Raw genomic sequence first — 27,097 nt, 5'->3', positions numbered from 1 at the left:
CCTTTCAGCCCTTCTTACCCCTTGCTTAAGTTTCTTTCTACTTTCCTTGTATTCCACACTTGCTTTGTGTGTTCCCAGCCTCCTAGCTTTGACAATTGCTTCCTTTTTCTCTTTGACTAGGCTCACAATATCTCTCGTTATCCAAGATTCCCAAAACTTGCCATATTTATCCTTCATCCTTCCAGGAATGTGCCGGTCCTGAATCCCTATCAGCTTACTCTTGAAAGCCTCCCACATGCCAGATGTTGATTTGCCCTCAAACATCTGCCCCCAATCTACATTCTTCAGTTCCTGCCTAATATTGTTGTAATTAGCCTTCCCCCAATTTAGCACCTTAACTTGATGAACCGACCTGAGATTCTTTGGAGGACCCCACTGGGCTCCCATTATAACCCAAGGAGTTTCCTGTTTCTTTTGTAAGTGATGGAATTTCCCTTTTCCCCTGAGAGGGAAAATGACGGCTGAAGGTTAGAGCTCTGGTGAGGGTTCTCCTCAAATTCTCAGGTACAGGAGGGTACCAATGTAATGGTCGAGATGGCGTAATGAGAGGAGGCAGACTAAGCCATCAGGAATAGCCATTGTGGACTCCAGCCAATTTAGACCCATCAAGACGAGTGTCTTTTTATGAGTTGCCTTCCTTGGTCAGGAAGGAAGGAAGTAACAGGAAGACCCAGAGGGTACAGGGAACCCCCATCCCACCAACCATCTGTTATTGCCAGGGGCATGTGGACATAGAAAATGAAAGCAAAGTGGCCAATGTAAATTAGATATCCCCCCAGGTCCAGCAATTCCCGAAAACACCTCCAGAAATAAATCATCCCGCAGAATTCAGTGAATTTTAAAGATTATTCCATAACTGAAGGATAAAACTAAAATGCAATGGATACAGATGTATAGATTTTTCTCATGGCGTACCATATGGTATTTATATGGAACATTACAGGTCAATATTCTATTAAAAATGAATGATTTAAGGAGATTAAAATATATGGGGATTATTTTTCATGCAAAGCATAACAATACAAACTGATTACCTTTCAAAGCTGACTGCAATCGATGAACTTGAACTGTAAGAGTTTGAAGAAAGGACATCAATACCTCATCTACTTTTCCATCAAATATTTCAACGTCTTAAAATTACACTCTACGAATACTAGCTTGCAAATGTTTAATGTTTTCATATAAATAGATATTTACTAAAGCATATTAATCTACTTTAAATAAATGTGTTTTTCAATCATTAATGCATCTATTAAAATAGAAAATAAAGGGATGTTATATGATTGCATTAAGCTTCTGGATATTAGTGTGTAGGCTGCGTAATTTAAAGGCATGATGTGGAGATGCCGGCGTTGGGCTGGGGTAAACACAGTAAGAAGTTTAACAACACCAGGTTAAAGTCCAACAGGTTTATTTGGTAGCAAAAGCCACAAATTTGGCTTTTGCTACCAAATAAACCTGTTGGACTTTAACCTGGTAATTTAAAGGCCGCAGCATAAGAACAGTTGGGCATGGTTGAATGCAACTGTTGTAACTATCTCCTCCTCTCCATTCTGCCCCTAGCTGCTACTTTATAATTCATCTTGTTCTGTATTTCCCTCAGCATCTACATTGAGTCCCATACTGCTATCCCCAATAACTAGGATGCTTTGTAATAATCCTTTCCATTTACTCTCACACAATTGATTTTACTGTCTCTATCTGAAAACATATTTTCAGCCCCTGTCCAGATTTAGGTCCTGATTTGTAACACATGTACAGCCCTCCTGTGAAAAGCATCAAAGGCAGAAAAGGCCATTACTTCCTTTCCTGTAGATTTGGTGCCCACTCACTTCAAATAACATCATCCCTTCTCCACAGAAACCTCGACCCTTCTCCACAAAAACCCCATTCCTTCCCAACAAAACCTCATCCCTTCTCTACGAAATCCTCATCCTTTCTCTACAGAAACCTCATCACTTCTCCACAAAACCTCATCCCTTTTCCACAAAAACCTTGTTCCTTCTCGACAGAAACCTGATCCCTTCCTGACAAAAACCTTATCCTTTCTCTCCAAAAAATTCATCCCTTCTCTACAAAAAGTTCATCCCTTCTCTATTAAAGCATCATACCTTATTTTTCCCTGGTATAATTGTTTATCAGAGCTGTCTCTGCTCAACTTATGGAAATGTGAATTTGTAATTCATGAATTTAACAAATATTGAATAACTTGATTAAACCAAAGTTGTCAGCTACCTTTGCATCGTTCAAGGGGTTTGAATCAATGGAAGCCACTTTCCTTTGGTGACTGAGTCCTTGTCACAATGTCAAGTTTTTTAACCAAAAATATATTTGAAAAAGCACAGAGACATTTCACAGAAAGTTTGAAATGAGAGGATTTTAGCTCTGCATACAATATCACGAATGTTATGACATTGTCTACATGCAAATGTGGGCAATGCTGTGACATTGTATGCATGTAAATGTGGGCAAAGATGAGATAATGTTTACATGCCAATGTGGCTAATGTTGTCATATTTCAAATATGCCAAGCAGACAACTTTTGTGATATTATACATGTTTCAATGCAGACAAGGTTGTAACATTGTGTACATGCTGATGGTGTACAATGTTGTGATATACAAGGCCAGTGTGGACAATGTTGTGATAGTACACTGCGAAGCTTTTATTAAAACAAAATTTAGTTAATAATACAGTTTAGTTGTAACAAAAAGGAATTGGCATAAGTTTTACCATGCTTAAAATTGGCAAGGTATAATTCTTAATTGGTAGCTGTCTCTATTTGTTCCAATTTAAGCAATATTCCCCATGGATGTAAACTCCTCTTGAGAATTAATTAACAAAAACATACAGGCTTTCATGAGATCCCAGTCTTGAAGCTGTTTAACATCCTCTAGAAAGAGATACATAGAGACACCTGTTTTCTGATTCTCAGACAGCAGCCTCCAGAGTAAGGCTTGACTTCAAATAGCAGAACTTCAGAGAGAGAGAGGGAGAGAGAAAGAGCCGTTGCTCCTTTTCAAATTCAAACAGCAACTGCCTGCTTGTCTCTCTGCAAACCTAGTTCCATCCATTAGCACATGACACACACATGTCAATCAATCTAATTAAACTCTACTCTGAAACCTCAGGGAATAGCCCTAAAATAATAAAACTGCGTTAACTCAGATTAAAACAAACACCCCGATAACTAGGAGCAATTATTCTACTGCATTCTCAGCATGCAGGCTGCCAGTTGCAGACAAATCAGCACTGTTTAAACAGAAATGAAGCTTAACATCTCCTTCACAAGAAAAATGATGCAAATACATTCCTTAAAGGCACAGTATCATCACAGTATACATACCAATGTGGACAATGATGTGATATTGTTTACATGCTAATCCAGATTGTTATCCAATTGGAATAATTAAACCCTTTCCCCAGATATTTTCCCGTTGTGTAACCAACAAAAGATGGTGAGTCATCATATTTAGATACTTTCTAAGTATTTCTTCCCATTCTTGACATTCTTCCATTCTCCACACTAAACTCTTTACTCTTCATCTGAGGGAAAAGGGAGGGGACATGTATAGGAGTACAGCATTCACTAACTTCCCGCTCAGTCCCTCTAAGTCCTCGGCATATCAGAAGGATGCGTTGCACCCCTCTGCCACTCCAAGAGATAGGGCTTAACCCTTGTCATGGCTGACTGTGGAGTTCACCTTTATGCCCCCCCCGCCCCCCCCACCCCCCCGCCCCCCCACCACCCCCACCCCCGCCCCTCCACCGTCTCCGCCCCCCACCCCCCCCACCCCCCCCCACTGCCCCCCCACCCCCCCTGCCCAGCCCCGCTCACCCCCCCGCCCACCCCACCGCTCCCGCCGCCCCCCCTGCCCCCCCCCGCCCCCCCCGCACCCCCCCACCACCCTCCACCACCCCCCAACCCCGCCCCCCTGCCGCCCTCCCGCCGCCCCCGCTTGGAGGGCCGAAGGGCCTGTTGCTGTGCTGTAATTTTCTTTGTTCTTTGATCTTTGGTTCTGACATAAGGTCCTTGATGTAGTATCATGGAGAGAATCAGGGACTTGGGGAGAGTAGTATCAGTGATTAATTCTAACCTTTGATAAACCAATGAGAAACGGGGGAGGCAATGGATTATCGTTAGATTATTAACCCAAAAACTCAGTTCATGTTCTGGGGACATGGGTTCAAATCTCGCCATGGCAGATGGTGGAATTTGAATTCAATAAAAAATATCTGGAATTAAGAATCTACTAGAACATCGAACATAGAACATTACAGCGCAGTACAGGCCCTTCGGCCCTCGATGTTGCACCGACCAGTGAAGCCAATCTAAGGCCTATCTAACCTACACTATTCCAAAATCATCCATATGTTTATCCAATGACCATTTAAATGCCCTTAATGTTGACGAGTCCACTACTGCTGCAGGCAGGGCATTCCACGCCCTTACTACTCTCTGAGTGAAGAACCTACCTCTGATATCTGTCCTATATCTATCACCCCTGAATTTAAAGCTATGTCCCCTCGTGCTAGCTATCACCATCTGAGGAAAAAGGCTCTCACTATCCACCCTATCTAATCCTCTGATCATCTTGTATGCCTCTATTACGTCACCTCTTAACCTTCTTCTCTCTAACGAAAACAACCTCAAGTCCCTCAGCCTTTCCTCATAAGACCTTCCCACCATACCAGGCAACATCCTAGTAAATCTCCTCTGCACCCTTTCCAATGCTTCCACATCCTTCCTATAATGCGGCGACCAGAACTGTACACAATACTCCAAGTGCGGCCGCACCAGAGTTTTGTACAGCTGCAACATGGCCTCCTGGCTCCGAAATGCAATCCCTCTACCAATAAAAGCTAACACACCGTACGCCTTCTTAACAACCCTATCAACCTGGGTGCCAACTTTCAGGGATCTATGCACATGGACACCCAGATCCCTCTGTTCATCCACACTACCAAGTATCTTACCATTAGCCCAGTACTCTGTAATCCTGTTAGTCCTTCCAAAGTGAATCACCTCACACTTTTCCACATTGAACTCCATTTGCCACCTCTCAGCCCAGCTCTGCAGCTTATCTATGTCCCTCTATAACCTGCAACATCCTTCCGCACTGTCCACAACTCCACCGACTTTAGTGTCATCCGCAAATTTACTCACCCATCCTTCTACGCCCTCATCCAGGTCATTTATAAAAATGACAAACAGCACTGGCTCCAAAACAGATCCTTGCGGTACACCACTATTAACTGAACTCCAGGATGAACATTTCCCATCAACCACCACCCTCTGTCTTCTTACAGCTGGCCAATTCCTGATCCAAATCACCCTCAATCCCATGCCTCCGTATCTTCTGCAATAGCTTACCGTGGGGAACCTTATCAAACGCTTTACTGAAATCCATATACACCACATCAACTGCTTTATCCACCTCTTTGGTCACCTTCTCAAAGAACTCAATAGGGTTTGTGAGGCATGACCTACCCTTCACAAAACCGTGTTGACTATCCCTAATCAAATTATTCCTTACTAGACGATTATAAATCCTATCTCTTATAATCCTTTCCAAAACTTTGCCCACAACAGAAGTAAGGCTCACCGGTCTCCTTCTTCCTCTTCACAAGAAATTCAACTTCTTTAGTAAACCACGGTTCCCTCACTCGACCACTTCCTCCCTGCCTGACAGGTACATATTTGTCAAGGACACGCAATAGCTGTTCCTTGAACAAGCTCCACATTTCAATTGTGCCCATCCCCTGCAGTTTCCTTCCCCAACCTATGCATCCTAAATCTTGCCTAATCGCATCATAATTTCTTTTCCCCCAGCTATAACTCTTGCCCTTCAGTATATACCTATTCCTTTCCATCGCTAAAGTAAACGTAACCGAATTGTGGTCACTATCACCAAAGTGCTCCCCTACCTCCAAATCTAACACCTGGTCTGGTTCATTACCCAGTACCAAATCCAATGTGGCCTCGCCTCTTGTTGGCCTATCTACATACTGTGTCAGGAAACCCTCCTGCACACATTGGACAAAAACCGACCCATCTAAAGTACTCGAACGATAGCTTTTCCAGTCAATATTTGCAAAGTTAAAGTCCCCCATAACAACTATCATGTTACTTTCGCTCCTATCCAGAATCATCTTTGCAATCCCTTCCTCTACATCTCTGGAACTTTTTGGAGACCTATAGAAAACTCCCAACAGGGTGACCTTTCCTTTCCTGTTTCTAACCTTAGCCCAAACTACCTCAGTAGACGAGTCCTCATCAAACGTCCTTTCTGCCACCGTAATACTGTCCTTGACTAACAATGCCACACCTCCACCTCTTTTACCACCTTGCCTGCTCTTACTGAAACATCTAAACCCTGGAACCTGCAACAACCATTCCTGTCCCTGCTCTCTCCATGTCTCCGAGATGGCCACAACATCGAAGTCCCAGGTACCAACCCATGCTGCAAGTTCACCCACCTTATTCCGGATGCTCCTGGCATTGAAGTGTACACACTTCAAACCACCTTCCTGCCTGCCGGTACACTCCTGCGACGCTGAAACCTTATCCATGACCTCACTACTCTCATCCTCCTGTCCACTGGATCTACAATTCAGGTTCCCATCCCCCTGCTGAATTAGTTTAAACCCTCCCGAAGAGCATTACAAAATTTCCCCCCCAGGATATTGGTACCCCTCTGGTTCAGGTGTAGGCCATCCCGTTTGTACCATTGTTGTTTGTCAAAAAAACACATTTGGTTCACTCATGTCCTTTAGGGAAAGAAATCTGACCTCCTTACCTGGTCTGGCCTACATGTGACTCCAGAGCCACAGCAATGTGGTTGATTCTCAATTGCCCTTGGGCAATGAGGGATGGGCAATAAATGCTGGCCAACCAGCGACGCCCATGTCCAATGAATTAATTTTTTAAAATGCATCATCACAGGAAGTGATGCAAGGCCTCTTAATCTTTGAATCATAGAACCCATACAGTGCAGAAGAGGCCATTCAGCCCATCGAGTCTCCACCAACTCTCTGACAGAGTTTCTTACCTAGGCCTATACTTACCCTTGCCCTATCCCTGTAGCCCCACACCTTTACCATGGCTTTGTCTGTATCGCGCGCAAGAAACAATACTTTTCGCTGTATACATGTGACAATAATAAATCAAATTTTAAATAATGAAGCTGCTCTAAGATGTTGCTCAGTAAAGTTAATGTTTTCCTTACTTCAGCAACTGTAAATATTCTGTATCAGCAACAAGACCAATAATTGGCCTGAAACATTGGCCGGAACCCCACCACCTGGCCAGCCACGGAATCGGAGCGGGCGAGGGTTCGACAATGGAAATCTCATTGACTTCAGGCGGGAATTTCCAGTCACGCTCGAGCGAGGCTATAAAATCCCACCCATTAACTTTGCTCCTCTTTCCACACATGCTGCCAGACCCATTGAGTATTTCCAGCATTTCCCTATTGTTATTTTGGATTTCCTGCGTGGCGCTATTCTGCTTTTGCGTTCAGTTATTTTTTTCATTTAATTGCTGGGCTGTGCCAGCCAGAGAGATCCCGGCTTCAACTGCTGATTAGCTTTTCCCAGCCGGAAAAGCGGTAGAGGCATCATAATTGGTCCCAGTGCTGCTTGACTGGTGAAAGGAAGATCAGTTTCGGTTCTTCCCGCTGATCATTCTCCACTGAGGGATATTACCAGCTTACATATTTGGACATCAGGTCAGGAGATGTTTCGGTCTGGCTGAGATACACCCTGTGTATGAAAATAAAACTAAGTGGATAGCTAACCCATTTCACAGGGTAATTTGAAGTTACATGTAGGCCAGACTGAGTAAGAATGGCAGATATCCTTCCCTGAAGGGACTCTTTACAATAACCCAGTCACTGTATGGTCACCGATACCGATACTCGCTTTGCATTTCCAATTTATTTAATTAACTGAATTTACATTCCCCAGTTAATTTGGTCGGATTTGAACTCACATCTCCAGATCATGGGGCGGCATGGTGGCATAGTGGTTAGCACTGCTGCCTCACAGTGCCAGGGACCCGGGTTCGATTCCCGGCTTGGGTCATTGCCCGTGTGGACAAAGACCAAAGAATAGTACAGCACAGGAACAGGCCCTTCGGCCCTCCAAGCCTGCACCGATCATGATGCCTGCCTAAACGAAAACCAAATGCACCTACGGAGTCCGAATCCTTCCATTCCCATCCTATTCATGTATTTGTCTAGTTGCCCCTTAAATGCCGCTATCGTACCTGCTCCCACCACCTCCCCGGGCAGTGCGTTCTAGACTTTCACTACCCTCTGTGTAAAAAATGTGCCTTGCACATCTCTAAACTTTTCCCCACACACCTTAAACCTTTGCACGTTCTCCCCTTGTCTGTGTAGGTTTCCTCCGGGTGCTCTGGTTTCCTCCCACAGTCTAAAGATGTGCTGGTTAGGTTAATTGGCCATGCTAAATTGCCCCTTAGTGTCCCAAGGTGTGTAGCTTATTGGGGATCAGAGGGATAAATACAGGGGATTGCGGGGATGGGATCTGGGTGAGTTGGTGCAGACTCAATGGGCTGAATGGCCTGCTTCTGCACTGTAAGGGTTCTATGGTTCTATTCTATTCTTCTATCATTGGCTCACCGACTCACTGACGGAGTATCTCACCTAGATCCTATCCCTGCAACCTCCTGTATTTACCCTGCTAATCTCTCATGATCTACACATCTTGGGACACTAAGGGGCAATTTTGCGTGGCCAATCAACCTAACCTGTACATCTTTGGACTGTGGGAGGAAACCAGAGCACAATCCCAATGACATAATCACTCCGCCTCCTTCAGGTGACATGTCCTAGGAGAGTATTGGCAACGATGGACTGCTGTTGGATTGGTCCATGATCATGCCTGGAAAAGTGCTGCAGTATGGCTGACCAGGACATTCTGTCTCTCATATTGGAATGATTTACAGGCTGATTATAAACCAGTTTGGCCACGTTATGAGAACACCTTCCTGGGCCATCAAGTCCTGAAGTGGGACTTGAACCCAGAGCCTTTGACCCAGAAGTAGAGACGCTTCCCACCCCGCCACGAGACCTCCACATGACATCACCATTATACTGCCAATACCCCAAAAATATATCAGGAGCCTTACCACGTAACTTACTCAGTCTCCCTTAATGGAAAATACTACTTCACAGCATCGCAGAATGGTTACTGCTCAGAAGGAGGCCATTTGGCCCATTGTTTCTGTGATGGCTCTCTGAGTGAGTCATTCCATAAATGCCATTCCCCCACCTTCTTCCTGTAGTCCTGCACATTTTTCCTTTCAATAATAATCTAATTCCCTCTTGAATTCTTCAAGTTAGCCTCTCTCCACCACACTCTCAGGCAGATGCATTCCAGATCCCAACCACTCAATGCATGAAAAAGATTTTCCTCGTGTCTCCATTGCTTCTTTTGTCAATTAATTTGAATCTGTTTGCTCTTGTTCATGATCCTTCCACCGATGGGAATGGTTTATCCCGATCTACTCTAGCTGGACCCCTTCATAGAGTTATAGATGTATATAGCACAGAAAACCTCTGTCAAATCATAGAATCAATCGTGGAATCACTACAGTGCAGAAGGAAGCCATTGGGCACTAGCTCTCCAGAAGAGCATCTTACCTGAAGCATGCGGAGGAAACCATGCATATACATGGAGAACGTACAAACTCTAAACAGTCACCCAAGGCCAGAATCGAACCCGGGTCCCTGGTGCTGTGGAGGCAGCAGCGCTAACCACCATGCCGCCTCTCAACCTTTCCTCGCAACCTTCTCTTCTCTAAGGAGAACAGTCCCAACTTCACCAATATCGACATAACTGAGGTTTCTCATCCCAGGGATCATTCTCAGGAATTTTTTCGGAACTCTCTGTAATGCCTTCACATCCTTCCTGAAAAGCGGTGTCCAAAACTGGAAGCAATAGTGGATGTTAGGAGTGGGTTAACTGTGACCTTCCACTTTAGACCTAGTTTGTATGTTAATTATTTAATAGTTCTCACCGGGATACATAAAGGGGTTACAGGTGGCACTGGGTGGTGGGTGTGTGTATGTGGAGTTGTAAAAGAGAATAAAGTGAGTTTGTGAAGAAGCTGGACTTGCAGCATCTTTTATTACTGGACCGCAACTGAGAGACTAAACAGTGGATCACGTACCAACCGACTCAAGAACAGCTTCTTCCCTGCTGTCTGACTTTTGAATGGACCTACCATATATTAAGCTGATCCTTCTCTACACCCTAGCTATGACTGTGACACTGCACCCTGTCCTTTCCTTCTCCCCTATGTACTCTATGAACAGTATGCTTTATCTGTATAGCGAGCAAGAAACAATACTTTTCACTGTATGTTGATACATGTGACAATAATAAATCAAATCAAAAATCAATACTCGAGTTGAGGTCAAACCAGTTTTTAATACAGGTTTAACATAATTTCTTTGCTCTTGTACTCTTTGTGCCTGTCGGTAAAACCAGGGATACTTAAGCACATATGAACCCAGGTACTTCTGCTTCTGCACGCCCTTTAGAATTGTTCCTACTTGACTTTTTAATCTGAAGTTTCTCATTTTCAACTTTATTGCCTGGATAGTTGTAACAGATAGAGAACAGAACAATGAAGCCAGCTCCTAGAAATGCTTCAAATTAACAACTCTGGTTCAATAACTTCCAGAGATAATTCTGTTTTTATTCCCAACAACAGAAAAGCAAAGTAGAAGGCATTACTGAGCACACCTCTTTGGTGTTAGACTGTTTGGTTAAGATATGATCGCACTGGAAGGGGTGCAGAGGGGATTCACCAGGATGCTGCCTGGGATGGAACATTTAAGTTATGAAGAGAGGTTGTGTAGGCTTGGGTTGATTTTGTTGGAGCAGAGAAGACTGAAGGGCAACCTGATCAAGGTGTTCAAGATTATGAGGGGCATGGACAGAATGGATAAGGAGCAGCTGTTCCCCTTAATTGAAGGGCCAATCACAAGAGGACATAGGATCAAGGTGAGGGGCAGAAGGTTCAGGGGTGGATGTGAGGGAAACATTTTTTACCCAGAGGGTGGTGGTGGTCTGGAATGTGCTGCCTGGGAGGGTGGTGGAGGCGGGATGCCTCACATCCTTTAAAAAGTACCTGGATAAGCACTTGGCACGTCATAACATTCAAGACTATGGGCCAATGAGATTCGGTGGGAGATCAGGTGTTTCTCACGTGCTGGTGCAGACTTGATGGACTTTCGGGCCTCTTCTGCACTGCATGATTCTATGATTCTACTGTAAATATAAATAATAAAAACACAATCAGAGTGCAAATATACAAAAAAAGGTCGACAGATATGCCTTTTCCGTGAATTTATATCTCCCTTCCACACACACACACACACACCAATTATATTTGTAATACATATAGTGGCAGTCACAGCAAATCTTGGTATTATTCCAATATCTCAATTCACTTACCTTGCAAATTAACAGCATAACACAACAGTTATGCCATAAATAAATTATGACCTACTTACTCTGAGAGAGAAACAGTAACATTTCATTGCTCAGCTAATATCATACAACCGAGCTGATTAAATCGATCAATGGAAATTGGTGTTTCCATTCTTAAAACAATTCAACTCTCTGGATACTGATAACATTCCTTAATTACACATTTATCGACACTAATTCCAATTCAGCTGAAATAATTGCTAAATCCCTGGGACTAAATGTTCATTATTTACAAAACTGTTTGAATAAACTCTTGGCCGGGCACACGGTCCAATAAAGCAACATCTGCGGATGCTGGAAATCCGCAATAAAAACAGGAAACGCTGCAAACGCCCAGCAAGCCTGGCAGCATCAGTGGAAAGAAAAACAGTTAACGTTTCGGATCATGATCCCTTCTTCTTCAAAACTGAAAAATAAAACGTGTAAAAGGTATATTAATACAATCAATAAATGGAAGGTCGAGGAGGGTAAACATGCACATAAACAGACCAACCACGGAAAGCAATCATGAGTGGGATTTTATAGCAGATCACCTCATTCAATTAATGGATTTACAGCATTTAAACCTTCAACAATATTTGTGCAAATAGATAAGAAAATGGGAGGACTGAAGTCATATGAGAAAATGGGGAATAGAAAAAGTGTGATCACGATCAGGTACGGTGGCACAGTGGCAAGCACTGATGCCTCGCAGTGCCAGGGACAATTCCTGCCTTGGGTGACTGTCTGTGTGGAGTTTGCACGTTGTCCGCATGGGTTTCCAAGCCTCCCATCCATTGACTCTGTCTACACTTCCCGCCGACTCAAGAACAGCTTCTTCCCTGCTGCCATCAGACTTTTGAATGGACCTACCTTGCATTACTTTGATCTTTCTCTACACCCTAACTATGACTGTAACATTACATTCTGCACTCTCTCTTTGCCTTCTCTGCTTTGTTTCCATAAATTGACAAGTGCTTGCCCTCCTGTGACCTAATGGTACAGATTACTGAACTGGCAAACCACAAATCTAGGGGAGTTTTTAAATTCCACCATGGTAGATGGTAAATCGCCCTGTGATGAGCTGAAAATAAAATTTACTCAAAATAGGGTATAGGTCACTGAACTGGTAAAACACAAAAAACCTAGGACAGTGCTCTGGGATTCCAGGTTCCCCAAGACCATCAGATATAGGAGCAGAATTAGGCTATTTTGGCCCATTGAGTCTGCTCTGCTGTTCGATCATGGCTGATATCTTTCTCAACCCCCTTCTCCTGCCTTTTTCCCCATAACCTTTAATCTCCTAACTATCTCTTGTCTTAAAGGCACTCGATGACTTGGCCTCAACAGTGAATTCCACAGATTCACCACCCTCTGGCTCAAGAAATTCTTCCTCCTATCAGTTCTAAAGGGTTGTCCCTTTACTCTGAGGCTGCGCCCTTGGATCCTAGTCTTCCCACTAATGAAAATATCTTCTCCATATCCACTCTATCCAGGCCTTTCAGTATTCTGTAAGTTTTGATGAGATCCCCCTCATCCTTCTAAATTTCGAGTACAGACCCAGAATCCTCAAATGCTCCACATATGTTAAGCCTTTCATTCTTGGGATCACTCTCGTGAACCACTCTGGACCCTTTTCAAGGCCAGCACATCCTTCGATACGGAGCCCAAAATTGCTCTCAATATTACAAATGTGGTCTGACCAGAGCCTTATAAAGCCTCAGCTGTACATCCCTGCTTTTGTATTCTAGTCCTCTCAAAATGCTCTTCGCTATCCGCAAGTCCAGCCATCTTCGTGTCATCCGCAAACTTGCTGATTACACCAGTTACATCTTCTTCCAAATCATTTATATATATCACAAACAGCAGAGGTCCCAGGAGAGAGCCCTGCGGAACACCACTGGTCACAGACCTCCAGCCGGAAAAAGACCCTTCGACCACTACCCTCTGTCTCCTATGGCCAAGCCCGTTCTCCACCCATCTAGCCACTTCTCCTTGTATCCCATGAGCCTTAACCTTCTTAACCAACCTGCCATGTGGGACTTTGTCAAATGCCTTACTGAAATCCATATAGACGACATCCACGGCCCTTCCTTCATCAACTGTTTTTGTCACTTCCTCAAAAAACTCCACCAAATTTGTAAGGCACGACCTCCCTCTTACAAAACCATGCTGTCTGTCACTAATGAGATTGTTCCGTTCTAAATGCACATACATCCTGTCTCTAAGAATCCTCTCCAACAACTTCCCTACCATGGATGTCAAGCTCACCGGCCTATAATTTCCTGGGTTATCCCTGCTACACTTCTTAAACAACGGGACCACATTCGCTATCCTCCAATCCTCAGGGACCTCACCCGTGTCCAAAGAAGCGACAAAGATTTCCATCAGAGGCCCAGCAATTTCATCTCTCGTCTCCCTGAGCAGTCGAGGATAGATGCCATCAGGCCCTGGGGCTTTGTCAGTTTTAATGTTCCCTAAAAAACCTAACACTTCCTCTCTTGTAATGGAGATTTTCTCTAACGGGTCAACACCTCCCTCCGAGACACTCCCGGTTAGCACGCCCCTCTCCTTCGTGAATACCGATGCAAAGTATTTATTTAGGATCTCCCCTATTCCCTTGGGTTCTAAGCATAATTCCCCTCCTTTGTCCCTGAGAGGTCCAATTTTCTCCCTGACAACTCTTTTGTTCCTAACGTATGAATAGAATGCCTGAGGATTCTCCTTAATCCTGCCTGCCAAGAACATCTCGTGACCTCTTTTTGCCCTTCTAACTCCCCGTTTGAGTTCTTTCCTACTCTGTATTCCTCCAGAGCTCCATCTGTTTTCTGTTGCCTGGACTTTACGTACGCCTTTCTTTTCATTTTAATCAGATCCTCAATTTCCCTGGTTATCCACGGCTCTCGAATCCCACCTTTCCTATCTTTCCTTTTTACAGGCACATGCCTATCCTGCAGCCTTATCAATAGTTCCTTAAAAGACTCCCACATGCCAGACGCGGACTTACCCTCGAACATCCTCTCCCAATCAACATCCACCAATTCCTGCCTAATCCAGCTATAGTTAGCCTTCCCCCAATTTAGCACCCTGCCCGTAGGACAGCACTCATCCTTGTCCATTACTATCCTAAGGTTAACAGAGTTGTGGTCACTATTTGCCACATGTTCCCCTACCGAAACTTTGACGACCTGACCGGGCTCATTTCCCAGAACTAGGTCCAGTATAGCCCCCTCTCTAGTCGGGCTATCTACATACTGTTCAAAGAACCTTCCAGTACGCATTTTACAAATTCCTCCCCGTCCGGACCCCCAGCTCTAAGCACTTTCCAGTCTGTGCCAGGGAAATTAAAGTCCCCCACTACAACAACCCTATTTTTTCTGCACCTATCCAGAATCTCCTGACATATCCTTTCCTCCACTTCCCGTGGGCTGTTGGGTGGTCTGTTGTACACCCCCAGCATAGTGACTGCACCCTTCCTGTTTCTGAGTTCCACCCACAGCGACTCAGTACATGACCCCTCTAAGTTGTCTACCCTCTGCGCCGCGGTAATATGCTCCTTAACTAATATCGCTACTCCCCCACCTTTTTTAGCCCCTCCTCTGTCTCGTCTAAAACACTTATACCCCGGAATATTCAGCTGCCAGTCCTGTCCTTCTTTTAACCAAGTTTCCGTCACCGCAACCACATCCAAATTCCGCATAAGCACTAAGGCCCTAAGTTCGTCTGTTTTACCCATTACGCTCCTCGCATTGAAGCAGATGCACTCCAGACCTCCAGGCCCACTCAGGTCATCCTCCTCCAGAGTGCTCCTCTTCTTAGCTGGCCTTGCCCTGGCCCCCAGCTCAACCCCAGCCTCAGTATTTACTGACCTACTGTTTTGTTCCCCACCCCCCTGCCACACTAGTTTAAATCCTGCCGAAACACTCTAGCAAAACTCTCAGCCAGGATATTTGCTCCCTTCCAGTTAAGGTGTAACCCATTCTTTCTGTACAGTTGCCATCCTGACTTGAAGATTTCCCAGTTATCTATGAATTTAAAACCCTCCCTCTTGCACCAGTCCTTTAGCCACGCGTTCAACTGTAGAATCTCCCTGTTCCGAGCCTCACTTGCACTAGACACCGGGAGCAGTCCAGAGATTGCTACCCTGGAGGCCTTACTTTTTAGCTTCGCACCCAACTCCCTGAATTTCTCTCGTATGACCCCCCTGCTCTTCCTACCTACATCATTTTCACCAATGTGTATAATCACATCCGTTTGACTACCTTCCTTTTTAAATATGCACACACTCACAGACACTCAAACATGCACACATGTGTATACATACACATATACATGCACATGAGGGGTGTTGATTATGAGGAGAGACTGAGCAGGTTGGGTTTGTACTCGTTGGAATTTAGAAGGCTGAGGGGGGATCTTATAGAGACCTATAAGATAATGAAGGGGCTGGATAGGGTAGATGTGGAGAGATTCTTTCCACTGAGAAAGGAAACTAGAACTAGAGGGCACAGCCTCAAAATAAAGGGGGGTCAGTTTAGGACAGAGTTGAGGAGGAACTTTTTCTCTCAGAGGGTGGTGAATCTCTGGAATTCTCTGCCCACTGAAGTGGTGGAGGCTTCCTCGTTGAATATGTTTAAATCACGGATAGATGGATTCCTGATCAGTAAGGGAATTAGGGGTTATAGGGATCAGGTGGGTAAGTGGAACTGATCCACTTCAGATCAGCCATGATCTTATTGAATGGCGGGGCAGGCTCGAGGGGCTAGATGGCCTACTCCTGCTCCTATTTCTTATGTTCTTATGTTCACACACGTACATGCAAACACGCATGCACACAGACACACACATACATGCACACCTGCACGCACACACAGATACAGACACGCACACGCAGACACATGCATGCACACTGTATTACAGGGTGACAGAATAGATCAAACAACATGAAACCTAGTAAAGTTAAAGGGTATATAGCTCTTGAAGACTGATGTTAGGCTGAACTCATTGATCCTCTGCAATCACTGTGGAGGCAAATAAAATGTAACAGTCATTTATCTCTTCCTCCAGGGACAGCGGCTATTCAGTTGGTTCTTTACTCACTGCTTGCAGCTCATGGGCAGTGAAACAGCAGACATGCCTCAAAACTTGCAAGTTAAATGGGGAGAGAGAGGAGGGGGAACCCACTCAGGGTCTTGCTTCTTAAGCATCTCATTTGTTTGTTCTGGCACCGGCAGGAAAAAACAGTTGCCTCAACACAAAATGGATCAGCTGACTTGTCAATGATTCCATTCCCTCAAACAGCTCAGTGACCCAAATATGGTCATGGCTAGTGGATTCCAGTTGCCTGGCTTATATGATTAGATTACATCTGGGTACATTGACCAAGTGATTATGTTGAATGGTTTGCCTCCACACAGTTGACTGTCAGAATGCTTTGCGAATGGGGTAGGAGGTGGCCCCCATTCATACTCTTTCAAGACAATTGTGCCTGGTGAGGCTTTCCAATTCAATGTCTTTGGAATGTGGAAGATATGGTGATGCAAAAGTTCAACTTCTTTGGGACAACATAGAAAGAATCATAGAATCCCTGCAGTGCAGAAGGAGGCCATTTGGAACATTGAATTTTGCACCGACAACAATCCCACCCAGCCCTATCCCCCTAATCCCACATATTTGCCCCACTAATCTACAGATCCCAGGACACTAAGGGGGAATTTAGCTTGGCCAATGCACCGAACCTGCGCATCTTTGGACTGTGAAAGGAAACCGGAGCACCCTGAGGAAAGCCACGCAGACACGGGGAGAACATGCAACCTCCACATTTGGTCCCTGGAGCTGTGAAGCAGCAGTGCTAAGTACTGTGCCACTGTGCCGCCCGCAAACTACTATTTCAAATGAATGGAATGTGACCTCAGTACTTTTTTTACGTGCAATTAGGGGTTTCCAGCCGATAATTTTTTTTTAAAAATCACTTTTGATTTAAAGCATGGTTTTACAACGATATAATGAACTTCAGTTGCAGTGCTGTCAATGTACAACCTGACTGTATTGAATTACATATAACACTTCTTCATCAATTATTCTCACTCTGCATACAGAGTTCTTCTCACCTTCTCTCTTGAAGGTGTTAGTAAGCGTTGGGGTCATAGTTAACAGCCCAAACAGTCGTGATGGAATAGCCCCAGTTTTGGGTCCTTTGTCTAATCTCATTTGGTAGCCTCAATGGCACAGAATGACTCATGATAAACAGGGCTATTTAATTATCTTCCCACTTCCTGTTGGTACAACCTCAAACCTTACTAATTACATCGGGTGGTTGTGCCTCAATGTTCTTGATGTTGTTAATAAGACCATAAGAACATAAGACATAGGAGCAGAATTAGGCCACTCGGCCCATCGAGTCTGCTCCACCATTCAATCATGGCTGATATTTTTCTCATTCCCATTCTCCTGCCTTTTCCCCATAACCCCTGATCCCCTTATTAATCAAGAACCTATCTATCTCTGTCTTAAAGACACTCAATGACCTGGCCTCCACAGCCTTCTGCGGCAAAGAGTTTCACAGATTCACCACTCTCTGGATGAAGAAATTCCTCCTCATCTCTGTTTTAAAGGATCGTCCCTTTAGCCTGAGGTTGTGCCCTCTGGTTCTAGTTTTTCCTACTAGTAAAAACATCCTCTCCATGTCCACTCTATCCAGGCCTCACAGTATCCTGTAAAGTTTCAATAAGATCCCCCGCATCCTTCTAAACTCCAATGAGTACAGATCCAGAGTCCTCAGCTGTTCCTCAAACGACAAGCTCTTCATTCCAGGGATCATTTTTGTGAATCTCCTCTGGACTCTTTCCAAGGCCAGCACATCCTTCCTTAGATATGGAACCCAAAACTGCTCACAATAACTTAACTCTTGACCATGTTAATCCTTGAGAGAGGGAGAATGGCAGAAACCGACTTTGTGATGTGAATAATATGGTATGGCTCCTGCTCTGCCCAAGACTGCAAGGAATTAGAAAAGATTGTGAATGTAGCCCAATCCATCATGCACACCAGCCTCCCATCCATTGACTCTGTCTACACTTCCCACTGCCTTGGCAAAGCAGCCAGCATAATTAAGGACCCCACGCACTCCGGACATTTTCTCTTCCACCTTCTTCCTTTGGGAAAAAGATACAAAAGTCTGAGGTCACGTACCAACCAACTCAAGAACAGCTTCTTCCCTGCTGCTAACAAAGTTTTGAATGGATTTACTTTGCACTAAGTTGATCTTTCTCTGCACCCTAGCTATGACTGTAACACTACATTCTGCACTGTCTTGTTTCCTTCTCTATGAACGGTATGCTTTGTCTGTATAGCGCAAAAGAAACAATACTTTTCAATGCATACATGTGACAATAATAAATCAAATCAAATACAGAAAGGTCTACCTCTCATTTGGCAAACAATCCATCCTAGCTATGGAACTAGAATGGGAAAAGTAACAAAAATAATTTCAGATTTAGCTTTCTAAATTACCTGAATTCTGATCATTGAAATCTTGAATTTTGACATAAATTTAAATTTCAATGTTACCTCCCTGTGTAATGTAATATTAGGGCAGCTGTAGATAAGGCTGGATATAGGAAAGCAAATCAAATAAAAATGTGAGTGAAGTGCAGAATCTTCTCAACAAAACCCAATCGCATCATGCAAGGAATACAACCTGCTGTTAAAATGCAAATTTTCTATTACTTCTCAGAATTGACCTTTGGCCTTTCATATGCCACAAAATCATTTTTTAGTGCTTATTAAATATGCTTCCTTGGAATAATTTTGTAGCCTAACAAAATTATTTTAAACCTTTGACTCCTACTGACAGCAGCTCCACGTTTGACTACAAGAAAACCTAGAATCATAGAATCCCTACAGTGCAGAAGGAGGCCATTTGGCCTATTGAGCCTTCACCGACAACAATCTCCCCCCCCCCCCCCCCCCAGGCCCTATCCCTGTAACCCCATGTATTTACCCTGCTAATCCCCCTAAACTACACATCTTGGGACACTAAGGGGCAATGTGGCATGGCCAATTGACCTAACTTGCACATCTTTGGACCTATGCTACATTTGTTAAACGTTTACTTTATTTAATAAATTAAGCACTCGGTGCATCATTTAAAGGGTGTAGCGTCTTCAAGCACAAGTGTTCAAGGGTTTTTGATGAGGAGAGAATTGTTGAACTACGAATCACCAGCAGAGGTCACTCTGATAACTGAAGGCACTCTGTAGTGAGCCCGTCACATTCAAACTTTGCTCTTTTGCAATACACAGTGTCATTCTCACAGCCTTGCAATAACATGAGTTCAATAGAATAGAAAATATTTTCTGGATCTTGATTAACATTGAACTTCTGAGACAACTTCCATGTACACAGAACGACTGCAACAAAATCAAAGACTAGATTAGAATTCCCGTCCTATATCTAATGGATGATTCTTCCAACTGTACATCACAAACAAATCTTTCAGTGGCTGGCATTTTATTGTTTATATCAAGATCACATTTAAGTATTCATGTTCAGTTTTTTTTAAGCGTGCAGCCTGATTACCAAGCCAGGCAACAGTTCTGACAGTGGCTAAAGGAGCCTTCCGCTGAATTTTGTAAGGGGGGGCAATCTTCATTGATGTGAGTCATTGATTGCAATGCACCACAGTTGCCACTAGACTGGGTTCCTAACATGGTCCCACTTGTGCCAATTTGCTGCATAAAAGATCTTGACCTTGGAAACGGTTGAGGTGTGCCCCATGTTGGCATGGCAGGTTGCAGTGTGGGCGACTGGTTTTTCATGGTGGCGCGTTGGCTCCATTCCTGCTGCCATAGGGTCAGTGCCGTTGTTCCTTGATGGTCTTCGCCATACAGGCTGGTGTGATTGGAGGCAGTAAAATGTTCATAATGCCAAGATGCAAATAAAATGCAAAAACGAAGCAGCTTTTGTCACTATGTGCGGTCTAGAATCGGGGACACAGGGCGGGATTTTCTGGCCGCGCTCATCCCAAGGCTGGAAAATCCCACCTGAGGTCAACGGATCTTTGCATTGTTCCGTGTCCCGCCCTCTACCAAGGTGATCCTATCGAGGTCTATAAAATAATGAGGGGCATAGATAAAGTAGATAGTCAACATCTTTTCCCAAAGATAGGTGTGTCTAAAACTAGAGGGCATAGGTTTAAGGTGAGAGGGGAGAGATACAAAAGTGTCGAGAGGGGCAATTGTTTCACAGAGGGTGGTAAGTGTCTGGAACAAGCTGCCAGAGGTAGTAGTAGAGGCGGGTACAATTTTGTCTTTTAAAGAACGTTTAGACAGTTACATGGGTAAGATGGGTATAGAGGGATATGGGCCAAATGCGGGCAATTGGGGCGAGCTTAGAGGTTAAAAAAAGGGTGGCATGAACAAGTTGGGCTGAAGGGCCTGTTTCCATGCTGTAAACCGCTATGACTCTATGAATGCCAAATTCACCGTTCTTGCTGGCAGTGGTAGCAGGGCGTGCGAGACCAGAGAACTCCAGCCCACATCAATCTGATTTCATTGTTGCAAACAGAACTGCTCTTTGCTGGTTTCGATGTGGCCTCGCCAAAGATGACCTTGGTGTCGGTTTCCAACTTGAATAAATGTTTTGCACGGTCAGGCAACTAGTTTCTGAAACCTTTCTGTAATGTTTGCAGAATCTGTTCAATGGTTGCATTCTGACACATTGCAGTACCTTATTACCCGTAACCATAAACCTTACCCAATTACGCTATTATAGATAGTTGGGAGTGATCAACAAGACTGTAATTTAGTCAATCATTGTGGATGACATTATAAGCCACAAACATGGATGTCACGCCATTTAAATTAGCCTATTACTCACTGTTTGAGGCCACTATCATCTATAACATAAAATGTTGCCTTGATAAACTGTAAATAGCAATAAATAGGATTAGAATTGAGTTGATTGAGGACTGGAGAATGAAAGTGCCCCTGAAGAATGTTATCAGCCCATGCTTACAGCCTGGTATAATGAAGGAGTTATCTGGCCCCGATTCTTCAATCCCTGTCGCAGCAGACTGGGAGAATCGCGCGTCAACTGATTCATGGAGTTCCCATGAGCAATCGTACCGCACTTGCATCTCCCAGGTCTGGAGTTTCGCGGCACCAGAAATCAGCTGGGAGGCGGGACTAGCATTTAACATACTATTTAAATGCTATTAGCAGGCCTGGGACTGAATTCTCCACGCCCGCTAGCCTCTCCTACCCCACTAGAGTGTTTCACTCCAGCGGGGATTACAGTAGCTCCCCACTTTCGGGGAGCTAGTGGCCTGACCTCATTGGAGTGAAGTGGGGGCAATCAGAGCCCCCTAGGGGGTCAGGCAGTGGGGGGGGGTGTGCTCCCTAGGCATGGGCACCCTGGCACTGCCAGCCTGTGCCCCTGGCACTGCCCAAGGGGCAAAGTGCCCATGCTCAAGGAGCATCTTGGCGCTGCCCACCAGACATGGGGCATTAGCAAGGGAGCGGGGTCTATTGGGGACGCAGCCTAGGGGCGGGGTCTGCTGGGAACAGGTCCTTGGGGCAATCGGTGGAGGTGGGGGAGGTCCCACTGCCACTCTGCCATTGCAATCGATGGGGGCTGAGGGGATGCCAACGATCGGGGCTGGCTGGGGTGGAGAGTCAGCCAGTAGGAGGTTTGCTGGGGGGGGGGGGGCATCTGCTGGGCGGGCAGCAGTGCGGGGGTCCCGAGGCTGACAGTTCGGGGCTAGTGCGTATGTGCAGAGCCTGCTGATTTCAGCCTCTACAGCGTGAATAGGCTCCTTCCCCCTTCCCCTGAAATCTAATGATAATCAGGCCGGTGGCCTCTGCATTGCACAGAGTGTTGGGGATTCAAGCGTGAACTCCCACTGAAAAAAACAGCATGTTTCACTTCAGTTTTACCATGAATTCGACATTTAGAACTTTTTTGGGAGAATCGCCCCCACAGTATTAGCTGGAGGATAATCACTGATTTACAGAAGTATAACAATAAATGGTTGCTGATGAAACTCTAAACTAGAAGTGTGAGACTCAAACAGTGGGTTTGAAGCCTAAAGATTGAGGATTGCCTCCAATCCATTTTGCAAATGTTTATAATTGGTAACTTAGCCTGCAAGCAAGCTTCATTCCATTCACTTCAAGGTTTGAAGGTTGTGGTTTGATTCCCCACACCAAAGCTGAAACAAGTAGGCCCGGTTTGTAATCCAGGGGAAAACCAAAGGAGGACTGAACCATGGGTTCAGATTAGACTATATATAAAAGGGTTCTATTTGCCCATGCAAATGCCCGTTAAATATCCACGGCACCATTGAAAGAAGAGGGTGGATCTCCCCCAATATCTTGGCCATCATTTCACCTTCAATCAAAATCAAAGAAAAAAAATTCCAGATTGACTTTTGGTTGAATGGTTTCAAGAAGGAGATATAGTTCTAAAAAAAAGGGATATGGGGAGGTGGATTTGAGACCAGGGAGAGATCAGCCATGATCTGATTGAATGGCGGAGCAGGCTCGAAGGGCTGAATTTGCCGACTTCTGCTCCTAATTTCTATGTTGCTATGTTCATCTTGTGGTTGTTTTTTCAGATGTCACTGGTTGTTGTATTGACCTGCCGAGCAACAGTCCCTGCAGTTCAACATGTAACTCAAAGTGTAAAAGCATTTGGATGAGGATGGAGTTGTTCAAACCCAAGTTATATATTATTGAGGGCAGAGCTTCCAAAGTGCGGGATATAAATGTGGTTCCAAATATCGAGAAAGAAGGCAAAGCGAATCAAAAAGCAGCACAGAGGAGCTGTCAAACTTGTGCAGGAAAACTTGTAGAGTGTAGGAGGAAGGCACTGGAGTTCAGGAGATCTGCTATTTAGAGTATTCGAGGAGATGAAAGCCGGGATTCTCCGATGTCGTACGCTCCGGTAACACTGCCAGTAAGAACGGAGAATTCGGCACTCATTCACTGCAGCAGGACCAGAGAACCCCCGCTGCGGCGAGGTCGGAGAATCCTGGCCAATAAGAAGCTGCATTTCAACACGAAGCATTCTCGGAGGAGGAAGTTTAGGAAGGGAGAATATGTCCGTTGCACAATACTTTCCTCGCAGCGTGAATATGTCTGTTATTATGTCCTTAAAATTGGTCAGTTTGTTTTACTTTTCCCTTCTGATTTTGTTTGAGGATTGGGTGTATTGTTGCGTAAGAGTGGGCAGTGTCAACATGACAGGACCTGCAGTAGTACAGTGCTATTTTAATCACAGACTACAGGAAAGTACCACAAAGTGGCTCTTACATCACTTCTTTGTGGGTGTGAGACTTGGGCAACCTATCGGCATCACATAAAACAATTGGAAGCATTCCAAGTTCACCATCTGAGGTCTATTTGTCACATCAGGTGGTTGGACAAATTCCCCAATAATGAGACACTTGCAAAGTGCCTGTACCTGACATTGGGAGTTTGTTCATCAAAGCTCTGCTTTTCAATCAGTTGTGTGTGGTTCTTCTGGAAGGTTCCCCCATAACAATGGCACTACTCCACAGACAGCTGGGCATGGGGACCCACACCATGTGACCAAACTTAGATATAAAAGACAATCTGAGAGTCACCTCAAAGTTTACAACTGGATCCTGAGCCATGGGTAAAAAAAACCTTGGACAAGTTCCAAACGGAGTCTCTGTCATTAAACGATTTTGACGTTCGAGGAGAACAGAGTCAAGTGCTTTCAGGACAAGCGAACGCAGTACAATGCCAATGCCTCCATCCATCCCTCCAACACTGACTTCAAATGAACCTTCGGAGCATTGCTCCTTCATCAGGTGAGTCATCAGGTGAAGGAGCAGCGCTCCGAAAGCTCGTGATTCCAAATAAACTTGTTGGGCCTCAACCTGGTGTTGTGAGACTTCTTACCGTGCCCACCTGAGTCCAACGCCGGCATCTCCACATCATGACTTTATATGATGTATTTGCAATCGGTTTTGCAGATCGAGCCTTGGCCAAATATCATACATGAGGTGACATCAACCTCGATTGTAAACTGGGTACAACTTTAAGGACATAATAACAGACATGTTCAGGCTGCAAGGAAAATATTTTGCAATAGACATACTTCTAAGATAAAAGCAAAATACATGCGGATGCTGGAATCTGAAACAGAAACAGAAAATGCTGGAAAACCTCAGCAGGTCTGACAGCATCTGTGGAGAGAGAATAGAGCCAACGTTTCAAGTCTAGATGACCCTTCGACTAGGCATATTTCTAATATACTGCCCAACCTAAACTTCCTCCTCCAAGAATTCTTAGTGTTGAAGTGAAGGTTCTTACTGGCCAGGATTCTCCGACCTCACCGCGGCTGGGCATTCTCTGGTCCCGTTGCGGTGAATGAGTGCCGAGTTCTCGGTTCTCACTGGCAGCAGGTACCGGGATGTCTGACATCAGAGAATCACGGCCTTTATCTCCTCAAATACTCTAAACAACAGATCCCCTGAACTTCTGTGCCTTCCTCTTGTAAACTGATCCGCCTTTGTACTCGCTGAACATTTATCCGTCGAGGTGACAGAATAATCTATTCATCATCATAATAGGGTGACCAGAACTGTGTACAGTTCTGGTCACCCTATTATGGAAAGGATATTATTAAACTAGAAAGAGTGCAGAAAAGATTTACTAGGATGCTACCGGGACTTGATGGATTGAGTTATAAGGAGAGGCTGGATAGACTGTGACTTTTTTCTCTGGAGCGTAAAAGGCTGAGAGGTGATCTTATAGAGGTCTATAAAATAATGAGGGGCACAGATCAGCTAGATAGTCAATATATTTTTCCAAAGGTGGGGGAATCTAAAACTAGAGGGCATAGGTTTAAGGTGAGTGGGGAGAGATACAAAAGTGTCCAGAGGGGCAATATTTTCACACAGAGGGTAGTGAGTGTCTGGAACAAACTGCCAGAGGTAGTAGTAGAGGGCAGTACAATTTTGTCTTTTAAAAAGCGTTTAGTTACATGGGTAAGATGGGTATAGAGGGATATGGGCCAAATGCGGGCAATTGGGACTAGCTTAGGAGTTTTTTTAAAAAGGGTGGCATGGACAAGTTGGGCCGAAGGGCCTGTTTCCATGCTGTAAACCTCTATGACTCCATGACTCTATCACAAGAAAATTGAGCTCATACGCATTATTAAAAGATAATTTTCTTGTCAGATCTGAAAAATGAAGGAAGTGGTTTTTAACTAAGGTAGCTGTTCAGGATCAGTGTGAAAAATGACCACTTGCCTTCACACATCTTGCCTTTGGTCTACAATAGAACAGCAACATTCTTCTTTTTACCTTCAGTGGTCTATGTTGAAACTTGTTCTGTGCGGTCTGCTTGGGTGAGATTTTATGGCCTCGCTCATCCCGAAACCGTACAATCCTGCCTGAGGTCAACACCTCTTTCCACACTCCACCCTTCACCCACTCCAATTCTCATGCCGGGCGGGCCGGTAAAATTCCAGCCTTTACATAACTGAACTAAAATCAGATAGAAAGTAAACTACAACAGTTGAGGCCAAAATGTTGCCTGATTTCAAGAATAAAGGGATCAAGGGATATGGGAGGATCAGGATATTGAATTTGATGATCAGCCATGATCATTATGTATGGCGAAGCAGGCTCAAAGGGCTGAATGACCTACTCCTGCTTCTAGTTTCTATGTTTCTAAACATTGAGATCCATAAATTTTTTTATTCATTCGTGGGACATGGGCATCACTGGCTGGCCAGCAATTATTGCCCATCCCTTGTTGCCTAAGAGCAGTTGAGAGTCAACCACATTGCTGTGGCTCTGGAGTCACTTGTAGGCCAGACCAGGTAAGGACAGCAGATTTCCTTCCCTAAAGAACATTAATGAACCAGGTGGGTTTTTCTGACAATCGACAAGGTTTCATGGTCACAAGCAGATTCTTAATTCCAGATATTTTTTATTGAATTCAAATTCCATCATCTGCCAGGATGGGATTCAAACCCAGGTCCCCAGGACATTAGCTGAGTTCCTGGATTAATAGTCTAGCGATAATACTAATAGGCCATCGCCTCCCCATAAATATAACAATCAATAGTTTTAAATCAGACCACATAAACTGGAAGAGGGTAATTTGAAGAGTGTTTCAGAATCCTAAAATTGGATTGTTACCTCAAATCCAATTTGCAATTTAAAAACAAAACATTGACAAACTCAATGATCAGCTTCTGTTCAAGCTCCACTCAGCTGATAGCTCCCTTACTTCTCAGACTGATGGTTGGGCATTTGACTATCATACCAGGGCTGATTATCACAACCGTGCCAATCGATGTTGCATCCTGCATTGGGTCAGATGAACACATCATCAGCTGCAAGCAACCATTATATATTTACATCCCTCCAACAGAGGGGGCAGCAGAGAGAGAGCTCTACAGGACACTCCCTACCTGTTTATTGTCTGCATCATTTCCCAGCATACAGAATCACTACAACAATATCAACAAATTAAACAAGTTCGATTACTTATTGGTTTTTACTGCAATCATGACCGAAACATTTATAACTGATATTACCAAGGAATTT

The sequence above is a fragment of the Mustelus asterias genome, chromosome 19 (genome assembly GCF_964213995.1).
Source record: "Mustelus asterias chromosome 19, sMusAst1.hap1.1, whole genome shotgun sequence".
In the NCBI taxonomy this organism is placed as follows: domain Eukaryota; kingdom Metazoa; phylum Chordata; class Chondrichthyes; order Carcharhiniformes; family Triakidae; genus Mustelus; species Mustelus asterias.
The sequence above is the reverse complement of the archived record's forward strand: the minus strand, read 5'-3'. Positions refer to the sequence as shown.